Here is a 22,736-nt window from a genome sequence, read left to right as displayed (position 1 = left end):
GTGGCTTAGCTAGATAAAACACCTGTTTCATAACCAGTAGATCATAGGTTCAACTCCCAGTGGTACCTTGTTGAGTGGCTTTTAGGGCACCTGGCATTGGCTACTGTCAGAAAACAAGATACAGAGCTAGATGGACCTTTGGTCTACTACAGAATGGCTTGTTCTTATGGTTTAAATTACACTCACAGGCACTGATAATAGAGTTACTGAAAGTTTGGGAGTTAAGAGCTGATAGGTCAGTGTTCCAGGCCCCTCATGGACAACTTACTCCCTTTGAGCTCTCCTACCAAATGGCTCATTGTGGCTGCCAGAATCTGTGGGCGGTTCATTGTGGAGTCCTGCTTCATGCACCGTTTCTGAGAATGACAATCATAAATCAATCTTTGCACAAATAAATGCAGCAGGACGTGTTTTTGTCCCTGCCCCAAAGCAGACGGGCCCATGGAGAACTGCCATTGAGTCCAGGGTAATACTCCATGGCCATTTTACCTTTTTTGCTTGCTAAACTCCCTCCCAACCTTGTGGGGTCCCAGAGCCCTGTACTGAGCCTGTGCCGAGATGTCTACACTGCAAATTTACCACCCCACAGCCCAAGCCCTGGGTGTTTCATTGCAGTGTGGACATAACAACAGTGTAGACACAATGCTAGGCTAACACACTCAAACCCTGGATCAGCTGATTCAGGCTTGGGGGGCTTGTGCTGCAGGTTTATAAAATTACAGTGTAGATGTATGGGCTTGAGCCTAGCCTCTGAGACCCCACGAGGGGTGAGGGTGTCTGAGCCCAAAATGTCTACACTGCAGTTTTTAGCCCCACAACCTGAGCCCCAGGAGCCCAAGTAAGACAATCCAGGCCAGCCAGGCCGCAGGGCTTTTATCACATTATAGATGCACTCTAAAGATATGTCTACATTGCAATGTAAGCCCAGGGTTAGTAGAAGTCATGTCAGGAGCTCCAATACATTAACATAAACCCTGAGCAAAAGACCTACCCCCAAATAAGCTGGGCAATGTTCTTTTCCCTCAGGTTCTTAAATCCAGTAACCAAAATTCCTTTAACATGAGCCGTCCCCTCTCCGCACCTCACTCACAGTTGTTGTCCTTAGTCCGTGCAAGCCCAGAGGTGCATCTGTAGAGTTCACCTCCCATCCTGGGTGGAAAAGGGGGAAAATAAGAAGGCATTATACTCACTATGCTGTCTAGAGACTCACTTATCCCTCCAGAGCCACCCCATCCTCAAGTTGATCTAACACCTAAATTTTAGTGGCCATGGCCCCGGCCCCCCCATTCCTCAACCCATGTCTCCTGCCTAGCAAGTGCTATTCAGTTGAGGGTGAGTCCCACAACTGGGGTCGGCCAAGCACAGTTCTGCTGCCCTCGATTCACACAACAAGGATAACCACCCTTTATTACTCCTGCCCCAATAACAAGGAGACTGGGAATACAACACCAGCCCAAAGTGATCATTTCAGCAAGCAATCCCATCATGCTAAGCACCTAGACACAGTGGCTGAGCCCATGCAAATGAGATCAGCTCCAGAAGTCCTCTTCCACAGCTCATCATTAGATGTCAGGGGAGAGCTCATTCAGACCCTGCTTACATATTTAATACAGAAATTTCCAACATACTGTAAAATCCACATGCAGAGTCACACAGGAAGTTTTTCTTGCAAGGTTTCATGAGGGGGTTTGGAGCACCTGCTGCTGGAGGCAAGGAGGGAGCTGTGGGTTGGGATTGAGGAGCACTGGAAATAGGAGGGGGCTGTGGGTTGTGACAGAGGAGAAGGATGAAGAAGAGTAGGCTCTGGTTCAGAGTGAGGAGCAACGTGCATAGGAGGGATTGAGGGGCACTGGGAATAGAGAGGACATGGGTTCGGGCTGAAGAGCATCCTTGTTTGGGGATCCAGCATGACAGGGGAAGGCAGCAGGTGATTCTAATTTCTTAGGGATATTTTGCACGTGTGTGTGCGTGCGCAGAGGAGGAACATGCTATATGCCCAGAGGCTTTTATTCCTCCAGCCTGTGAGGTCAGAGGATGTCATGAAGTTGCCCCTTCAATCCCACACACAAAAAGGCCCTTCTTAGGAAAGGAAAAATCCTGAAGAGAAAAAGTAACATCAAAGAGACAGATATCTAAGGCCTTTGTGAATAGTTTATTACCTGACCAGGGACTCGAACCCTGGACCATCAGATTAAAAGTCTGATGCTCTACCAACTGAGCTAGCCAGGCTCACACATGAAAAAGAAAGAAAGTTGGTGCTGAAGAGAAACTGATCAAGAAAAAGAGTAGGAAACAATAGGGGAAACCTGCTGCTCTTGCTCTCGCTCTCTCTCCCCAGCCCTAGCCTGGCCTGGTATTAGTGCTGGTTAAGAAGAGGGGAAAGTATCTGTATCTACCAGCCTTTTACAGCTGTAGAAGAATCAGGCACAATACAGAGGTACCCATCTGCAAGTGCCAAATGGCTGGATTGGCTAATGCAACCTGTAAAAGTCCATGGTACAGCATCATCATTTCAAAGGGATAATGATAGGAAGGATCACAATTGACTAAGTAGTTACATACAAAGATCATTGGCTATTCATACTTAGTGTCACTGTGGACTGAGCTTTCTTCTTCTCTGTCTCCCTTCTAGAACATCAGAAGCACCTTGAGCAGGGATGTGGTTCCTTCAGATGCCCACTTAGATTTCAGGCCGCTAGGAAGGTGTTTGGAGACTGTGAAAATCAAAGCTCTGTCCAGTGACTAATAGCAAACTGTGGGCATGTTCCCACTGTGCACCTTAAATCCCAGGATTTAGACCTTTTTATACAAATAGACCCTTGCAAATAATTTAATGTTTTGCTTGCTAACTAGCCAAACCAAAATTATAACAATTTTTCAGGTTGACCCAAGATGAACTTTTTAGAGAAAGTTGCCTGAAAAAGGCTCATATGAATGACAAGGTAGCACTTTGCTAGTAGTTTAGTGGTTAGAATTCAACATTCTCAGTGTTGTGCCCTGGGTTCAATTCCTGGTCAGTAAAAGGAACGTTTCATCAACGTGAATCAAATTTTCCTAGAGCCTCAGAGCAGAAATTAGACATGTTCCCACTGTGGACCGTTTGTACAAACAGAACTGTGCAAATCATTTGTTTTACTTGCTATTAGGTTATTGGTTTGGCTAGATAATTATAATAATTCAGGTAGACTCCAGATGAATTTTTTTCAGTTTTCTTGTTGAAACAAAACAAAATTTTTGGTCAAACGAAAATATATCAGTACATAAAATATTCATCCAGAAAACCTTTCATCCAGTTCTATAGACAAGTCTTTGGAATTAACCATCTGGAGAGAAGGCTCATAACCTCTTAATTGTCTGTTCGTGGCAGTTTCTATTTCTAGCCCTCTGTCCAAATGCCGCCAGAGGTGTGTTTCACCTTGCATAGAAAACAAACGTTAATTAAGTTGAAACCTAAATCTGCGAGCACAGTACAACATTGTGATTGTAACTAAGGGAGAAAATTTCTCCTGAGTTCAACAGAAGGAAGGTTCTCATCAGCCTCTAGCAAATGCTCAACGTTCTGATGGTTCTTGGAACTTCCAGATGTATCAGTCAGAATTTTCAGGAGATCTGCACTGGCGCCCACCTCTAGAGCCAGATTTTCAAAAGGTCTCAACACTCTGAGTGCTAAGCTATTTTGAAAAAAAGCTGGTACAGATCGTGGGTGTTTGACTATATGGTTCACAGTGCAGGAGTCGGACGTTCACCATTACCTTCTCATAAAGCTGGATGTCTGGATTCTGCCTCAGTCCTGGTGTACATCTTTTCTTCACATAAAAACTCAGCAGTGAGAGACTACAACACCTCGCTCAAGGGACTCTAGGAAACCTGCAAATTTCACTCCAGGTAATGGTGTATAAAAATGAACTGTGTGTAGAAGGGCCCTAGAATTTGAAAGAAATATGGCATGTTGGCCTCCCCAAACAGCTCATAACACTAAAGAAAACAAGGAGTGTTAAAAGCACACTTTTGTGGTTTAAGTCACCAAACATCAAACTTTATTTCCTCCTCCCTTGGGTGTTCTGGTCTCTGGATGGAGCCTTGGGTTCAAATCCCACATCTGAAAAGTGAAAATTCTTTCAACCCCCAGCAGTGTGTGTGTGTAGTTGTGGGATCGTTTCAACTCAAGAACTAGCACTAAAAGACAATAAACTTACCACTGAAGTGAAACATGCACTGAGGTGATGGATTACGGGGTTTGTAGAAACAAGCTGGGAAAAACCAGCCAAACAAACATGACTGTACAAACTTCCCATCTGAGAGACTTGTTGCCAGATTTCTATTGCATTCATAGCCAGAGTCACTTCAAAACTAGCCCGGTCTGTTTATTGAACCAAAGATGTTTCATTAACAAATTGACCTATACCTCTGAAAAGCATCACGTATAATTAGATAGTGGATGTGAGCAGCTTTGCCATATTCTTTTTGTAACAGGCACCTGCCAACCTCCAGTCTTGTTTTCGGTCACATACCAACACAACGTACTTACCAAATGTCATACAGACTTGTCCATTCCTCCCCGTGTTCAATCTATGACCAGAATGTTGGAATGAGGCAGAGCCCTGGGAAAGTATCACAATAAGAATCAATTAAGAACTTGGGTTAATCAAAGCTGAGATGCAGACTCAGCCTATCGTACAGCTGGTGAGGTCACAGGGACACAGTCCTGCTAGGGCTGGTTCTGAAATAACAGCGGAAGCAGATAAAACAGAATGAGCCCAGAATGAGCTGCCTTCTCAGTGCATCACTTACCTGGGAGGTGTTCCGCAAAACACAGCACGTCCTCTCTGGAAGAGAAAAAAAAACTCCCCCCCGCCCACGCACCCCGGTTACTGTATTTTCCATGGGGCTGTTTGTCCTGAGGGACCTTGATCTCTCTGGCTAGTCCATGGTGATTCATAAAGACCCATTTGGGGAGCAGGAGTCATCCCAATGGAAATCTCTTCACCTCTTTCTCTGTGCAACCTTCTTAGACCTGTCTTTGGGTGCTTTGGAGTTAGCTTTAGCCTTGCTCTCTCCTGTCTTGATTTTAGGTGGGATCTTGACCACAGTCTGAGGCTTGGCAGATTACACCTTTTCAAGTCTTCTCTTTCTTTTTGGTCCCTGCTGAAGACACCACCTTCTAATGAATATTCCTGGACATGGGATGGTGGCATTTTCAGGGATCCTGGCAGCTCTAGCCAACATCTTGGTGACTATTTTCCTGGTCTGAGCCACTGGCTTCTTCTCATGCCTTGTTCCGGGGGCCTAGGTGTTACCTGAATGTGAAGGAGTCAAGATGCTGGTGAAATTTCCCTCACCAAGGTGTCTTTGCTCATCAGACTCTTGAACCTCAACTGGATGTGGTTCTTGTTCTTCTGCACAGCATAGCCCAAGGAGAACAGGGATCTACAAATGTGCATTCATGTTATACTTTTGTTGAATTGATGAAAACAAACTAGACACTTAGACAACTGGAACGGATTTCAGCTGCTGGACAGGTTTACTCTGTTTTTATACATTTACACAGGAAAATCTTGAGTGTTTAAATTCTTTTCAAGCATCCCCATTCAGTGGAACTCATGAACATACTGAAAATGGATATGAAGAAAATATTTTCATTTAAGAAAGAGGCTTCTAAGGGGGTACTTTGATTTGAATCAAGGACCACTTGAACTGCAGTCTAACATTCTACCACTGAGCCATATCCCCACGAAAATGCTATGTTGCAGTCAGTGATCTTCAGGACCTTGAAGGACAGACCCTGCTTCAGAGACCTTCTGTTCCATTCCCAGACCATGGGTGGTTTTGAAAATGGGGTTTGATGAAACTTTATATATGCGGGTAAACACCACAGCTTGCATACCCACAGCCGTGGCTTCTCCCACTGACATAGCTACCACCTCTTAGGGAGGTGGATTAACTACAGGGATAGGACAGCTCTTTCCCATTCATAGAATCATTGTATATCAGGGTTGGAAGGGACCTCAGGAGGTCATCTAGGCCAACCCCCTGCCCAAAGCAGGACCAATCCACAACTAAATCATCCCAGCCAGGGCTTTGTCAAGCCTGACCTTAAAAAATATCTAAGGAAGGAGATTCCACCATCTCCCTAGGTAACGCGTTCCAGGGTTTCACCACCCTCTTAGTGAAAAAGTTTTTCCTAATATCCAACCTAAATCTCCCCCACTGCAACTTGAGACCATTTCTCCTTGTCCTGTCATCTGCTATCACTGAGAATAGTCTAGATCCATCCTCTTTGGATCCACCTTTCAGGTAGTTGAAAGCAGCTATCAAATCCCCCCTCATTCTTCTCTTCCATAGACTAAACAATCCCAGTTCCCTCAGCCTCTCCTCATAAGTCATGTGTTCCAGACCCCTAATCATTTTTGTTGCCCTTCGCTGGACTCTCTCCAATTTATCCACATCCTTCTTGTAGTGTGGGGCCCAAAACTGGACACAGTACTCCAGATGAGGCCTCACCAATGTCGAATAGAGGGGAACGATCACGTCCCTCGATCTGCTCGCTATGCCCCTACTTATACATCCCAAAATGCCATTGGCCTTCTTGGCAACAAGGGCACACTGTTGAGTCATATCCAGCTTCTCGTCCACTGTCACCCCTAGGTCCTTTTCTGCAGAACTGCTGCCGAGCCATTCGGTCCCTAGTCTGTAGTGGTGCATTGGATTCTTCCCTCCTAAGTGCAGGACTCTGCACTTGTCCTTGTTGAACCACCTCAGATTTCTTTTGGCCCAATCCTTTAATTTGTCTAGGGCCCTCTGTATCCTATCCCTACCCTCCAGTGGTATCTACCTCTCCTCCCAGTTTAGTGGCATCTGCAAACTTGCTGAGGGTGCAATCCACACCATCCTCCAGATCATTAATGAAGATATTGAACAAAACCGGCCCCAGGACCGACCCTTGGGGCACTCCTCTTGATACCGGCTGCCAACTAGACATGGAGCCATTGATCACTACCCGTTGAGCCCGACAATCTAGCCAACTTTCTATCCACCTTATAGTGCATTCATCCAGCCCATACTTCTTTAACTTGTTGGCAAGAATACTGTGGAAGACCGTGTCAAAAGCTTTGCTAAAGTCAAGGAACATGTCCACTGCTTTCCCTTCATCCACAGAACCAGTTATCTCATCATAGAAGGCAATTAGATTAGTCAGGCATGACTTGCCCTTGGTGAATCCATGCTGACTGTTCCTGATCACTTTCCTCTCGTCTAAGTGTTTCAGAATTGATTCCTTGAGGACCTGCTCCAGAAATGCCATTGAAAATACAAAAAAAAAACCCCAATAATGCAATTGCTAGTACACTTTCTGTGTACTGAGTACCCATTAAGGGCCCTGTGTGCTTACGAGAAACCTGGAGGAACTGATACAATGTCTGAACATGAAACTCAACTAGTACCAGTTGCTGGTGGAAAACCCCTTCTTACTGAGAAACAAAGACTAGCAGTAGCGATCCATCCTGATCCCAGAGCCCACCCATGTCCGCCTCTACTTTGCTAGCGACTCACTTTATTTTCCACCACAACCAGCCATTCAACAGCCACATAAGCTACTGGAGGAACCAGCCAGGGGACTTTCTCCTCTTGACCTGCTGCTTACAAACAGGGAAGAATTGGTAGGGGAAGTAGAAGTGGGTGGCAATGTGGGCAGCAGTGACCATTAGGTGGTTGAGTTCAGGATCCTCAAAAAAGAAGAAAGGAAAGTAGCAAAATACAGACCCTGGACTTCAGAAAAGCAGACTTTGACCCCCTTAGGGAACTGATGGGCAGGATCCCTTCGGAGGCTAATATGAGGGGGAAAAGGAGTCCAGGAAAGCTGGCTGTATTTTAAAGAAGCCTTATTGAGGGCGCAGGAACGAACCATCCCAGTGTGCAGAAAGAATAGCAAATATGGCAGGCAACCAACTTGGCTTTACAGTGAAATCTTCGGTGAGCTTAAACACAAAAAGGAATCTTACAAGAAGTGAAAACTTGGACAGATGACTAGGGAGGAGTATAAAAATATTGCTTGAGCATGCAGGGGTGTAATCATGAAGGCCAAAACACAACTGGAGTTGCAGCTACCAAGAGATGTGAAGGGTAACAAGAAGGGTTTCTACAGGTATGTTAGCAACCTGAAAAAGGTCAGGGAAAGTCTGGGACCCTTAATGAATGGGGGAGGCAACCTAGTGACAGATGTGGAAAAAGCTGAAGTACTCAATTTTTTTTGCCTCTGTCTTCACAGACAAGATCAGCTCCCAGACTGCTGCACTGGGCAGCACAGTATGGGGAGGAGGTGAGCAGCCCTCAGTGGTGAAAGAACAGGTTAAGGACTATTTAGAATACCTGGACATGCACTAGTCCATGGGTCCAGATCTAAGGCATCCGAGGATGCTGAGGGAATTGGCTGATGTGATTACAGAGCAATTCACCATTATTTTTGAAAACTTGTGGTGATTGGGGGGGGGGGGAGGTCCCGGATGATTGGAAAAAGGCAAATATAGTGCTCATCTTTAAAAAAGGGAAGAAGGAGAACCTGGGGAACTACAGACCAGTCAGCCTCACCTCAGCCTCTGGAAAAATAAATGGAGCAGGTCCTCATTTTGAAGCACTTGGAGGAGAGGAAGGTGATCAGGAACAGTCAACATGGATTCACCAAGGGTAAGACATGCCTGACCAACCTGATTGCCTTCTATGATGAGATAATTGGCTCTGTTGATATGGAGAAAGCAGTGGACATGATATATCTTGATTTTAGCAAAGCTTTTGATACGGTCTCCCACAGTATTCTTGACAGCAAGTTAAAAAAGTATGAGCTGGATGAATGGACTATAAGGTGGATAGAAAGCTGGCTAGATTTTTGGGCTCAATGGGTAGTCATCAATAGCTTGATGTCTAGCTGGCAGCTGGTAACAAGGGGAGTGCCCCAGGGATCAGTCCTGTTCAACAAGTTTATTAATGATCTGGATGAAGGGATGGATTTCACCCACAGCAAGCTTGCAGATGACATTAAGATGGGGGGAGAGATAGGTACGATGGAGGGGAGAGATAGGGTCCAGATTGACCTAGACAAATGGGATGATTGGACCAATAGAAATCTTACGAGGTTCAAGAAGGACAAGGGCAGAGTCCTGCATTTAGGACGGAAGAATCTCATCCACCACTACAGGCTGGGGGCCGACTGGCTAAGCAGCAGTTCTGCAGAAAAGGATCTGGGGATTACAGTGGATGAGAAGCTGGATATGAGTCAGCAGAGTGTTATTCCCCTCTATTCGGCACTGGTGAGGCCACATCTGGAGCATTGCATCTAGTTTTGGCCCCCCCACTACAGAAAGGATGTGGACAAACTGGAGAGAGTCCAGCAGAGGGCAACGAAAATTATCAGGGGGCTGGAGTACATGACTTACAAGGAGAGGCTGAGGGTACTGGGCTTGTTTAGTCTGCAGAAGAGAGGGGGGATTTGATAGCAACCTTCAACTATCTGAAAGGGGGTTCCAAAGAGGATGGAGCTTGGCTGTTCTTACTGGTGGCAAATGACAGAACAAGGATCAATGGTCTGAAGTTGGCATGGGGGAGGCCTAGGTTGGATATTAGGAAACACTCTTTCACTAAGAGGGTGGTGAAGCACTGGAATGGGTTACCTAGGTTGGTGGTGGAATCTCCATCCTTAGAGGTTTATAAGATCCGGCTTGACAAAGCCCTGGCTGGGATGATTTTGTTGGGGTTGGTCCTGCTTTGAGCAGGGGATTGGACTAGATGACCTCCTGGGGTCTCTTCCAACCCTGATATTCTATGAAGTCGTGCTGGAGCCTGACAGTGCCCATGGACAACCTTTGCTTTGCCCATGCATGTTTGCGTGTAATCATAGAATCTCACAGTTGGAAGGGACCTCAGGAGGTCATCTTAGTCCAAGTACATACAGTTACCCATGAAAGATGCACCATCGCACGTCTCGGTACTTAAAAGACACCCGTGCCATCTGCAGATACTTTAAAGCTCCCGTCAGTAAGTTCTGGGGACAGTTGCTCACCTTCAGTGGAAACTTCCTAAAATTGGCCTCCATCACCCTGTGGTACAATGACCTCTGTGCGGACAAGGACAAAGGGAGGGCTCACTGCTGTGGCCACCGCTGCTGTGAAGGGCGGACCCTCCTCCGCCGAGGGTCGCCCTGCCCCGGGCCCGGGCTTAATTTCCATCCGGCCACCAGGTCAACCCGGAGCTCTCCCCGGGGGCGGCCACTGCTGCAGCTTTAACCATCCTGTGAGCACCTTCCACCTAGCCACCCAATGAAAAGCCTGTAGGACATAAAGTGGAGTGGATGAACACTAGATGGAGTGAGGGGCCTGCTTAATCTCCTACCCCTTCCGCCACCATTGGCCAACCCAAACCCATTGCTGCACCCAGTGGGCTCAAAAAAATACAGCCACATCCAAAGAGTCGGTTGCATTCTCCGTGGTTGCCCCGCCATTCCCCTCTGGGCTGACGTGCCCTCCAGCTCAGCCTCCCAGTGAAAATTGAAAAATCAAGAAAAGTGGAGCTGTAAAAGGCTTTAAAGCCCACCATGCCCAACCTGCCCTTTGTCACCGGCAGAAAAGCCACAATTCTGACTAAGGATGTCCTATTGCCCCACAAGAAGTGGAAGGCCATCGGGTTCAGTCACTACAGCAATTGTGGAGCTGGGGGAAATATATGGCTGAGAAATTTTCCTGCCTCCTAAAGATAGATCTTGAGCATGACAGCCTTCTGGGCTAATGAAAAGGTCCACTTATGCCACCGGCAGAGCCGTTCCTCATAGCCCAGCAGTTGCCTCTCCCAGTTTGCATTCCCCACCTTGTCCCTGACCCCAAACAGTACCCTCAAGGTGTTCACCACCCTGGGAGTGCTCCTGTCTTGGCTGCTTATGAATTGCAAATCCCTGATGGGTAAGGGCAAACCCCCTTGGGGGGGTCCGATCCCACCCACAGGGCCCTGCTCTTCTGTAGGTTCACCATGGCTCCGGCTGCAGCCAAGTACCCCTCCTTGAGTGTCACCAAAGTGCGGCAGTTGCCCAGGGAGCTCACTAGGATGGTCATGTCATATGCATGGGCAACCGCCTTCAATGTGACAGCTCCCTTGATCAGTCCTCCCAGGTTCTGGTCAGGGCAAACCATGCCCCGCATTGCTCTGCTTCTGTGGAGTGCTCTCAGGAAAGGGTCCAAAGACAGCACATACAGAAGGGGCTCAAGGGACAGGCCTGTCGTATGCCTGCATGCACAGGGATTTTGTTCACTAGCCAGCCATCCACCAAGGACAGACTGAGGCCAGTTTGTACAGCACCTACAGCCATCTGATAAAGTCCCCCGGAAATCCATACTGTTTGAGCACTTTCCACAGATAGTTCAAGTTGACTTACTCAGAGGCCTTGGATTGATCCAGAACCAACAAGTAACTTTCCCACTGCTTCTGGCACGCCCATTCGCAGACCTCCCGCATGCTGCATGAGGAGTCTGTGACTGTCCGACCTCGCACCACATTGCGCCAGCCTGTCTGCTACCCCTCCCAGCCTCCTCTCGCGTGCTCGGGACAAAATCTTGTTGTCGGTATTAAACAGAACAGTCAGCCTCCCATTTTGGATGTCAGTCAGGTATCCCATCTTGGCCAGCAATCCCAGGATAGCATTGTATTGTGATGGACTCAGTGCCTGATGGTGCAGAGAGCTGTTGAAGCTGTTTGTCAACACTGGTGTGAGAGGCTCCAGCAGTTCCCAGAAGAGTACTGGGGGCAGGCACTCTGGGCCAGGAGATATGCTGGTCTTCAAGGACAAAATTGCTTCCCTCAGCTCATGTTCCTACATGGGCTCCAGCAAACTCCCCTGGTCATCTCCTGACAGCAGCGGTGAGCAGTCCCCAGCTAAGGAGAGAAACTGCCCCTGTTGTTGCTGAGCAATATCCCAGCCCTGGAACAGCTCCCCATAGTAGACCTCCATGATGGCCAGCATTCTACTGTGGTCCTGCACTACTGGATCTGTGGGTCCCGCCCTAAGTCCCTGCATCCTCTTGCTTTGTCTCTTCTCTCCAGGCTGCAAAAATGTCCGGGGAGACCACCGCTCGCTTCACTTGGTGGTCCCACTCAAATTGGGCCCACAGCACCCTCATCTCCGAGAACTCCCACAGTATTCTTGTCAGCAAGTTAAGGAAGTATGGGCTGGATGAATGCACTACAAGGTGGGTAGAAAGCTGGCTAGATTGTCGGGCTCAACGGGTAGTTATCAATGGCTCCATGTCTAGTTGGCAGCCGGTATCAAGTGGAGTGCCCCAAGGGTCGGTCCTGGGGCCGGTTTTGTTCAATATCTTCATAAATGATCTGGAGGATGGTGTGGATTGCACTCTCAGCAAATTTGCGGATGATACTAAACTGGGAGGAGTGGTAGATACGCTGGAGGGGAGGGATAGGATACAGAAGGACCTAGACAAATTGGAGGATTGGGCCAAAAGAAATCTGATGAGGTTCAATAAGGATAAGTGCAGGGTCCTGCACTTAGGACGGAAGAACCCAATGCACAGCTACAGACTAGGGACCGAATGGCTAGGCAGCAGTTCTGCGGAAAAGGACCTAGGGGTGACAGTGGACGAGAAGCTGGATATGAGTCAGCAGTGTGCCCTTGTTGCCAAGAAGGCCAATGGCATTTTGGGATGTATAAGTAGGGGCATAGCCAGCAGATCGAGGGACGTGATCGTTCCCCTCTATTCGACATTGGTGAGGCCTCATCTGGAGTACTGTGTCCAGTTTTGGGCCCCACACTTCAAGAAGGATGTGGATAAATTGGAGAGAGTCCAGGGAAGGGCAACAAAAATGATTAGGGGTCTGGAACACATGACTTATGAGGAGAGGCTGAGGGAGCTGGGATTGTTTAGCCTGCAGAAGAGAAGAATGAGGGGGGATTTGATAGCTGCTTTCAACTACCTGAAAGGGGGTTCCAAAGAGGATGGCTCTAGACTGTTCTCAATGGTATCAGATGACAGAACGAGGAGTAATGGTCTCAAGCTGCAGTGGGGGAGGTTTAGATTGGATATTAGGAAAAACTTTTTCACTAAGAGGGTGGTGAAACACTGGAATGCGTTACCTAGGGAGGTGGTAGAATCTCCTTCCTTAGAGGTTTTTAAGGTCAGGCTTGACAAAGCCCTGGCTGGGATGATTTAACTGGGAATTGGTCCTGCTTCGAGCAGGGGGTTGGACTAGATGACCTTCTGGGGTCCCTTCCAACCCTTATATTCTATGATTCTATGATTCTATGATTCTAACTCTGCCAGCTGTCACTTGATATGGTCGTACAGTCACACATTGACTGGCTCCCATCTCTGGATGGTCTTGGTCATAAATATAGAGAGAAGGGTAGCATAAAATCCCTCCCTGGCAGCTAAAATGAATCCCCTTACCTGTAAGGGGTTAAGTAGTTCAAATAACTTAGCTGGCACCTGACCAGAAGGACCAATGAGGAAAGAAGAGACTTAAATGGGGGCGGGGTGGAGGGAGGTTTTGTTTGTGCTCTCTGTTCTTCCCTTTCTGGACAGAGGGAGAGACCAAGCAGGTAAAACATCTCCTGAAAATATACCTGGAACAATAGACCTCAATTCACAGAAATTGTAAGTTAGGAAAGGAAATGCATTAGGTTATCTTTTGTTTCAGCTTGTGGATTTTTTGTATGCTACAGAAATGGGTTTTATTCCTGTTTTTGTAACTGAAGCTGAACCTAGAGGAGAATCCTCTATATTTTAAATCTTATTACACTGTAAAATTACCTTCCATCCTGATTTTGCAGCTGTGATTCTTTTATTTTTTCTTTCTAATTAAAGTTCTTCTTTTAAGAACCTGATTTTGATTTCAGTGTTCTAAAGACAAAGTCTGTGCTTACATTGCTAAGGCAATTGGTTGGCATATTATTCACAAGCCTCCCCAGGAAAGGGGGTGAAGGGACTTGGGGGGATATTTTGGGGGGCGGGGTAGGGATTCCAAGTGACCCTTTCCTGAATGTTTGTTTAAATCACTTGGTGGTGGCAGCATACCATCCATCCAAGGACAAAAGGAATTTGTGCCTTGGGGAAGTTTTTAACCTAAGCTGGTAGAATATAAACTTACAGGGTCTTTCAAGTAGGTCCCCAAATCTGTACCCCAGAGTTGGGTGTGCGGGAGCGGGGGAAACCCTGACAGTCTTGTAGAAATCCTATAGGACTTGGCATGGCTGGTATTCTTTAAAGTTCTGGTGTTTCCCCAGTCACCAGGAACAAAGCTGCCCACTCCTCCTTCACTGACTCCCACCAATCCCCCTGGTTGCCATAGAACTCTGATGCTTTCTCGTTCTGCCAACGCCACAAGGCTTTGCCGCACTGCCCCTTTATCTTGCAAGCTCTGGATGTCCAGCTTCCAATATCCTCTTCCATGGGCCATGGAATTGCCCACATTAAGACACATGGTAAGTGCTGCGTGATCGGAACAGTCCATTGGCACTACCCTGCACTGGGCTGTTAACGTGCTTTCTTTCACAAAAATCCAGTCAATGCGACTCCTGGCCTGTCCCTGCAGAAAGGTGTACCCCATCTGGGGCTGGTGTGATCTCGGATCAGAGGACCAGGAGGCTACCGCTCACCAGCTGCTGGTTCCACTACAGAGAAACACGTCCTCTAGATCGACCTTGCTACAGACCTGTGCCAGGTAGTGCTCATCATAAAAGAGTTTCCTCTGATAGTCTGGAAACTAGTCTGGAAACCAGTGGACCTTAGGCCAGCTGAAAATTAAAATCCCCTCTCCCCCAGCACCAAATAACTCACATGACTGCAGTGCTGTCATGGATGGTTATAAACTGTTCAGGAAGGACAGGCAGGGCAGAAAAGGTGGGGGAGTAGCACTGTATGTAAGGGAGCAGTATGACTGCTCAGCGCTCCGCTATGAAACTGCAGAAAAACCTGAGTGTCTCTGGATTAAGTTTAGAAGTGTGAGCAACAGGAGTGATGTAGTGGTGGGAGTCTGCTATAGACCACCGGACCAGGGGGATGAGGTGGACGGGGCTTTCTTCCGGCAGCTCGCAGAAGCTACTAGATCGCACGCCCTGGTTCTCATGGGTGATTTTAATTTTCCTGATATCTGCTGGGAGAGCACTACAGCGGTGCATAGACAATCCAGGAAGTTTTTGGAAAGCATAGGGGACAATTTCCTGGTGCAGGTGCTGGAGGAGCCAACAGGGGGGGAGCTTTTCTTGACCTGCTGCTCACAAACCGGGAAGAATTAGTGGGGGAAGCAAAAGTGGACGGGAATCTGGGAGGCAGTGACCATGAGTTGGTTGAGTTCAGGATCCTGACACAGGGAAGAAAGGTAAACAGCAGGATACGGACCCTGGACTTCAGGAAAGCAGACTTTGACTCCCTCAGGGAACTGATGGGTAGGATCCCCTGGGGGAATAACATGAGGGGGAAAGGAGTCCAGGAGAGCTGGCTGTATTTCAAGGAATCCCTGTTGAGGTTACAGGGACAAACCATCCCGATGTGTCGAAAGAATAGTAAGTATGGCAGGCGACCAGCTTGGCTTAACGGTGAAATCCTAGCGGATCTTAAGCATAAAAAAGAAGCTTACAAGAAGTGGAAGGTTGGACATATGACCAGGGAAGAGTATAAAAAGATTGCTCGGGCATGTAGGAATGAAATTAGGAGGGCCAAATCGCACCTGGAGCTGCAGCTAGCGAGAGATGTTAAGAGTAACAAGAAGGGTTTCTTCAGGTATGTTGGCAACAAGAAGAAAGCCAAGGAAAGTGTGGGCCCCTTAATGAATGAGGGAGGCAACCTAGTGACGGAGGATGTGGAAAAAGCTAATGTACTCAATGCTTTTTTTGCCTCTGTCTTCACGAACAAGGTCAGCTCCCAGACTGCTGTGCTGGGCATCACAACATGGGGAATAGATGGCCAGCCCTCTGTGGAGAAAGAGGTGGTTAGGGACTATTTAGAAAAACTGGACGTGCACAAGTCCATGGGGCCGGATGAGTTGCATCCGACAGTGCTAAAGGAATTGGCAGCTGTGATTGCAGAGCCATTGGCCATTATCTTTGAAAACTCGTGGCGAACGGGGGAAGTCCCGGATGACTGGAAAAAGGCTAATGTAGTGCCAATCTTTAAAAAAGGGAAGAAGGAGGATCCTAGGAACTACAGGACAGTCAGCCTCACCTCAGTCCCTGGAAAAATCATGGAGCAGGTCCTCAAAGAATCAATCCTGAAGCACTTACATGAGAGGAAAGTGATCAGGAACAGTCAGCATGGATTCACCAAGGGAAGGTCATGCCTGACTAATCTAATCGCCTTCTATGATGAGATTACTGGTTCTGTGGATGAAGGGAAAGCAGTGGATGTACTGTATCTTGACTTAAGCAAAGCTTTTGACACGGTCTCCCACAGTATTCTTGTCAGCAAGTTAAGGAAGTATGGGCTGGATGAATGCACTATAAGGTGGGTAGAAAGTTGGCTAGATTGTCGGGCTCAACGGGTAGTGATCAAAGGCTCCATGTCTAGTTGGCAGCCGGTGTCAAGTGGAGTGCCCCAGGGGTCTGTCCTGGGGCTGGTTTTGTTCAATATCTTCATAAATGATCTGGAGGATGGTGTGGATTGCACTCTCAGCAAATTTGCGGATGATACTAAACTGGGAGGAGTGGTAGATACGCTGGAGGGCAGGGATAGGATACAGAGGGACCTAGACAAATTGGAGGATTGGGCCAAAAGAAATCTGATGAGGTTCAATAAGGATAAGTGCAGGGTCCTGCACTTAGGACGGAAGAACCCAATGCACAGCTACAGACTAGGGACCGAATGGCTAGGCAGCAGTTCTGCGGAAAAGGACCTAGGGGTGACAGTGGACAAGAAGCTGGATATGAGTCAGCAGTGTGTCCTTGTTTCCAAGAACACTAACAGCATTTTGGGATGTATAAGTAGGAGCATTGCCAGCAGATCAAGGGATGTGATCGTCCCCCTCTATTCGACATTGGTGAGGCCTCATCTGGAGTACTGTGTCCAGTTTTGGGCCCCACACTACAAGAAGGATGTGGATAAATTGGAGAGAGTCCAGCGAAGGGCAACAAAAATGATTAGGGGTCTAGAACACATGACTTATGAGGAGAGGTTGAGGGAGCTGGGATTGTTTAGCCTGCAGAAGAGAAGAATGAGGGGGGATTTGATAGCTGCTTTCAACTACCTGAAAGGGGGTTCCAAAGAGGATGGCTCTAGACTGTTCTCAATGGTAGCAGATGACAGAACGAGGAGTAATGGTCTCAAGTTGCAGTGGGGGAGGTTTAGATTGGATATTAGGAAAAACTTTTTCACTAAGAGGGTGGTGAAACACTGGAATGCGTTACCTAGGGAGGTGGTAGAATCTCCTTCCTTAGAGGTTTTTAAGGTCAGGCTTGACAAAGCCCTGGCTGGGATGATTTAACTGGGAATTGGTCCTGCTTCGAGCAGGGGGTTGGACTAGATGACCTTCTGGGGTCCCTTCCAACCCTGATATTCTATGATTCTATGTTCTTTGGAAGTATTAGCCATTTGAGTGACTAGGCACACTTCAGTTATTCAGCATCTATCACTTTAGTGTAGAAAATTACACTGCTACCGGGTGCTGTCAGATCTCACAATATGAGATGCTTGGATACCACACCTCTATAAGCACCTAAATAGGTAGCAAGTAAAGGTGGTAAAAGTGAGAATATTTCTCCCTTTTTTCCATTGGAAAAATGTGAAATTATACATTTTTTTGTTTTTGGCCAGCGTCATAGCCAGGTGAAAAAAGGATGAATTTTGCCTGAAAAATTTGTCCCTGTTTTTCATCAGTAATTTTAAAATTTTTCAACCAGCAATCATCAGGCTGAGTAAATACCTGTATAATAGAGTACCTGTACTACCTGTGATTTAGAAAAGTGATTATAGAAAGAATAGAGATGTACATCTGGAAGAGACATCAAGAGGTCATCTAATGATTTCAGCTGCCATGCTGAGGCAAGATTAAGTATATCTAAACCATTCCCAACTATCATTTGTTTATTATTATTATTATTATTAATTAATTTATTTATTTATTTTATTTATTGTGTTTTCCTGAAGGAGGGCTCACCTTTTAAAAATATAGGAAATTCAGGCACAAGTGCACCAACTGAGATCAGTGCCACATTGTGCTAGGCACTGTACAAATCTACTAAGTGACACTCTCTTTCCGCAATGAGCTTCACTCTAAATGCGCAAGACAGGGGGAGGGATAGCTCAGTGGTTTGAGCATTGGCCTGCTAAACCCAGGCTTGTGAGTTCAATCCTTGAGGGGGGCCATTTAGAGAATCTGGGGCAAAAATTGAGGATTGGTCCTGCTTTGACCAGCGGGTTGGACAAGATGATCTCCTGAGGTCCCTTCCAACTCTGATATTCTATGATTCTAAGCTGGATATGAGCCAGCAGTGTGCCCTTGTTGCCAAGAAGGCCAATGGCATTTTGGGGTGTATAAGTAGGGGCATAGCGAGCAGATCGAGGGACATGATCGTCCCCCTCTATTCGACATTGGTGAGGCCTCATCTGGAGTACTGTGTCCAGTTTTGGGCCCCACACTACAAGAAGGATGTGGATAAATTGGAAAGAGTCCAGCGAAGGGCAACAAAAATGATTAGGGGACTGGAACACATGAGTTATGAGGAGAGGCTGAGGGAACTGGGATTGTTTAGTCTGCAGAAGAGTAAGAATGAGGGGGGATTTGATAGCTGCTTTCAACTACCTGAGAGGTAGTTCCAGAGAGGATGGTTCTAGACTATTCTCAGTGGTGGAAGAGGACAGGACAAGGAGTAATGGTCTCAAGTTGCAGTGGGGGAGGTTTAGGTTGGATATTAGGAAAAACTTTTTCCCTAGGAGGGTGGTGAAACACTGGAATGCGTTGCCTAGGGACGTGGTGGAATCTCCTTCCTTAGAAGTTTTTAAGGTCAGGCTTGACAAAGCCCTGGCTGGGATGATTTAATTGGGTATGGGTCCTGCTTTTGAGCAGGGGGTTGGACTAGATGACCTCCTGAGGTCCCTTCCAACCCTGATATTCTATGATTCTATTGCTGTGAGGTCCAGGGGAAGGGAGCCTTTTCCTTCCATAGATCTTTCCTTTCACATCTTAACTGGGGACCATGCTCCATAATCTAGCGATAATGAGTGCTATGGAGCACAAAGTCCACCAATAATGCCCTCCCTGATTTCAGCTGCAGCAGTGGCCACCCTCACAGCAGTGTCAGCCACAGTAGCGAGGCCTTCCTTTGGCACAGTCCATATGGAGGACAACATACCAGTGGGTGAGAAAGGCCAATTTTAGGGAGGTTCCTCTGAAGGTGAGCCACTGTCCCCAGATCCTACCGACAAGAGCCTTAAAATATTTGCAAATGGCATGGGTGCCTGTTGTCAAGGAGTCCCCGGGCGATGCTCTGGAACTGCTCCCTACGAAGCCAGTCAGGACTTTGGGGAAGTCTCTTTTCTGTGAGCAGCCTGTCTGCAGGACACACAGCTCCCACAGCTTCCACCTTCCTGGGTCTGACCTAGGAGCATTCAGCATCCTCTGCCCCTCTGTGCGCTTCCCACAGCGAGTCCGCCCAGGCAGGGTCTTGGGGAAGCCAGAGGGTCCTGCCCGCCAACTCCGTAGGCAGACGTGACTCTCAGCCAGCTAGTAACACAGAAGGTTTATTAGACGACAGGAACATGGTCTAAACCAGCTTGTAGGTACAGAGAACAGGACCCCTCAGCTGGGTCCATTTTGGGGGGCAGTGAGCCAGACAACCACGTCTGCACTTCACTCCATGTCCTCAGCCAGACCCAAACTGCAACTCTCCAGCCCCTCCTCATCTTGGCTTTGTCCCTTTCCTGGGCCCAGGAGATCACTGGATTCCTTTGTTCTCCAACCCTTTAGCTCTCACCTTGCAGGGGGAAGGGCCCAGGCCATCAGTTGCCAGGAAACAGGGTGTCAGCCATTGTCCGTGTCCAGACCCCTGCACACACCTGCCCTCTAGGGCTCTGCAAGGATCATACACCCTTATCCCACCCCCTAGATACTTAAGAACTGCATAGGGGAAACTGAGGCACCCGCACACTATTCAGAGGAAACATTAAGAACAGTCCCACTTTGTCACACCCTTTAAGTACCGAGATGTGGGGATTGGGCATGGTGGGCGTTGAAGCCTTTTACGGCTCTACTATTGTGTTTTTCAGTCTTCAGCAGGAGGCTGAGCTGGAGGGCAGGGCAGGCCTGAGGGGAATGGAAGAGCAACCACAAAGAAAGAAACTGACTCTTCGGATGACTGGACATACTGTAGCTCATTGATGCCACAGCATTGTACCCCATTTGGCACAGCGGCCGTGAGGAGCATCTTCAGCGACGAAGGCAGTTCTCCGAGCAGTGGCTAACCGGGTTTCCGTGGCCCTTAATCGGCTGGCCGTGGTGGAAAAACACCCTGAGTCAGCAGCAGAGTGGAGGCGGGTGTGGGCTGGGCTCTGGGACCTGGACGGGCCTTGATTCTGTCCAGCTGGTCTCTGATTGAGGGCAGGGAAAGGGTTTTACTGCGACAAGCGGGAGCAGTTGTGTTCCGTGTTCAGGCTGTGGTATCCGTTCCTCCAGGTTTCTCGTAAGCACAGAGGGACATTAGTGGGTGCTCTCAATGCAGGATTGGCCCAGATACCATCCGTACCGGATTTACCATGGCGCCAGGCCCATGCTCCAAAGGGACCTGGCCCCGGCTCTCTCCTGCAGGGGCAGAAGCTTGGTGCTTGCCAGCTCCTGGGGCTCCTGCTGCAGCCGGGCAAGCTCCACCGACAGCCAAGCTCCTCCCCGGGCTCTTACCCTAGAGTGCCGTCTTCCCGCCCCTCCCCACCCCCTTCCTCTCCCTGCTGCCAAACAGCTGTCTGCCAACACGAGGGAGGGGGAGGAGTGGAGCCACAATGCACTCACCACTGGGGGAGGAGGCAGATGGGGGGAGTTCTTGGAGAAGGCAGTGGAATCAGGGCCGTGAGCCACTCAGGGCAGAGGGCTGGGGGTGTGAGCTGGGGTTGTGGGGGTGCTCCCAGCCCTCTGCCCTGACTCCTGCACCCCCCCATGCCCCCAGTCCTGACTCCTGCACCCCCCACACATACCCATCCCTCCACGACCCATGCCCTGACTCTTGCAGACCCCTAACACACCCCCAGCCCCGACTCCTGCACCCCGCCCCACATCCCCACCCCTACCCTGAGCACAAAATGGGAGCTCCTGCACACACACCCCACATTCCCACCTGCACCCCTTGCACAAAATGGGAGCTGCCCCAGGTAAGTGCTCCACCCCAACCTCCCTCCCAGACCCTGAGCCCCCTCCCTCACCCTAACTCCCTCCCAGCCCTGTGCACCCCCAGCCTCAGCTCAGTGCAGAGAGAGAGATGGAGAATGTGCTAGAACCAGGGAGAAGGTAGGTACCACTCCATGTAGGCAGAGGCAGGGTGGATCCTGTTTACCCCCTACCCAGCCCTGCTGTGCTTGCAGTTTACCCCCAGCCCCTCCCTTGCTCCAGGGAGGAACCGTAGCTCCAACCCCACTGTGCTTTTGCCCCGGCCCCTGCCTAATCCTCCCCCCATACCCCACTGTGCTCATCTTGCCCCTGCCTCACTCCAGCTTGGGATCAATCCTTCACCACCATGCCCCACTGTGCTCTTTCCCCTTCATTCCACAGGGGGCCCCACAAATATGTTTGGTGCAGGGACCACAAAAAGTTAATCTGGCCCTGGATACCATAGAATCATAGAATATCAGGGTTGGAAGGGACCCCAGAAGGTCTTCTAGTCCAACCCCCTGCTTGAAGCAGGACCAATTCCCAGTTAAATCATCCCAGCCAGGGCTTTGTCATTTACCATAATGTGATGGGGATTGCATTCTCTTTTTTTTTTATATTTTCAATGGCATTTCTGTCTGATTTTGTTTTGCTTTGTATAACTGTTTTCTTCTGGAGCCAATATTTAACTAAAAAAAGAAGATCTCATGGCACCAGACAGAGGAGCAGGCTGGGACTAGGGCCGCTAAGAGAGTGAGAGTAGGCAGGTTCAGTATTGTTTCCTGTCTTCTTTTTCTTGAAAAGTTTCTCTTCTGCACCAAACTTGCCTCTTCTTTATATGAGGCTGGCTAGTTCAGTTGGTAGAGTATCAGACTTCTAATCTGAGGGTCCAGGGTTCAAGCCCCTGGTCAGACATAGGGGGCATCATTTCCTTCTTGTGATATCCCCCAAAAACTTCAAAAAGCAGCTCTTCAGTACCCTCCTTGACATTACTTTTTCTTCTTTTCAGGACTTGGCCTTTCCTAGGAAAGGCCATTTACTGCCTGGGCCTGAAGGGGCAACTTCCTCACACACCCACTGGCCTCACAGTCTGAAGGAAGAAAGGCCTCTGGGTCCACAGCAAGCCACTGTGTGCCGACTTGTTGAGCAAATGTAGGGCTGGCCAGAAAGGCCAGAGAGGCCTTGAGCAAGGGAGGCAAAAAATTGTCCACCCAGGCTCTTTCAGGCCAGAAGTCAGAAAAACCCAAGGTCTGGTCCCATGGTGTAAGGGCCAGCACTCAGGGCTTTGAATCCTGCAATCTCCTGCATTCCCCCATCCGCCATCTATTTCACTGTTGTTGACCTCGGCTCGGCCTTTTTCTCTATCCCTGTTCATAAAGATAGCCAGTATCTGTTTGCCTTTACCGACC

At 48.4% G+C, this 22,736-nt stretch overlaps 2 non-coding genes across 2 annotated transcripts; one reads left to right on the top strand and one right to left on the bottom strand.

The window, feature by feature from the left end:
- Window positions 1-2,156: 2,156 nt before the first annotated feature.
- TRNAK-UUU (transfer RNA lysine (anticodon UUU)) lies at window positions 2,157-2,229 on the bottom strand. The gene has a single exon. It is a non-coding gene; the product is annotated as a tRNA-Lys (tRNA).
- Window positions 2,230-22,169: 19,940 nt separating this feature from the next.
- Window positions 22,170-22,242, top strand: TRNAR-UCU (transfer RNA arginine (anticodon UCU)). The gene has a single exon. It is a non-coding gene; the product is annotated as a tRNA-Arg (tRNA).
- The last annotated feature ends 494 nt before the right edge of the window (window positions 22,243-22,736 follow it).

The sequence above is a fragment of the Caretta caretta genome, chromosome 28 (assembly GCF_965140235.1).
Source record: "Caretta caretta isolate rCarCar2 chromosome 28, rCarCar1.hap1, whole genome shotgun sequence".
NCBI classification, from domain to species: Eukaryota; Metazoa; Chordata; order Testudines; family Cheloniidae; genus Caretta; species Caretta caretta.
Note: the sequence above shows the minus strand (reverse complement) of the source record. Positions and strands in the feature narration are given on the sequence as shown.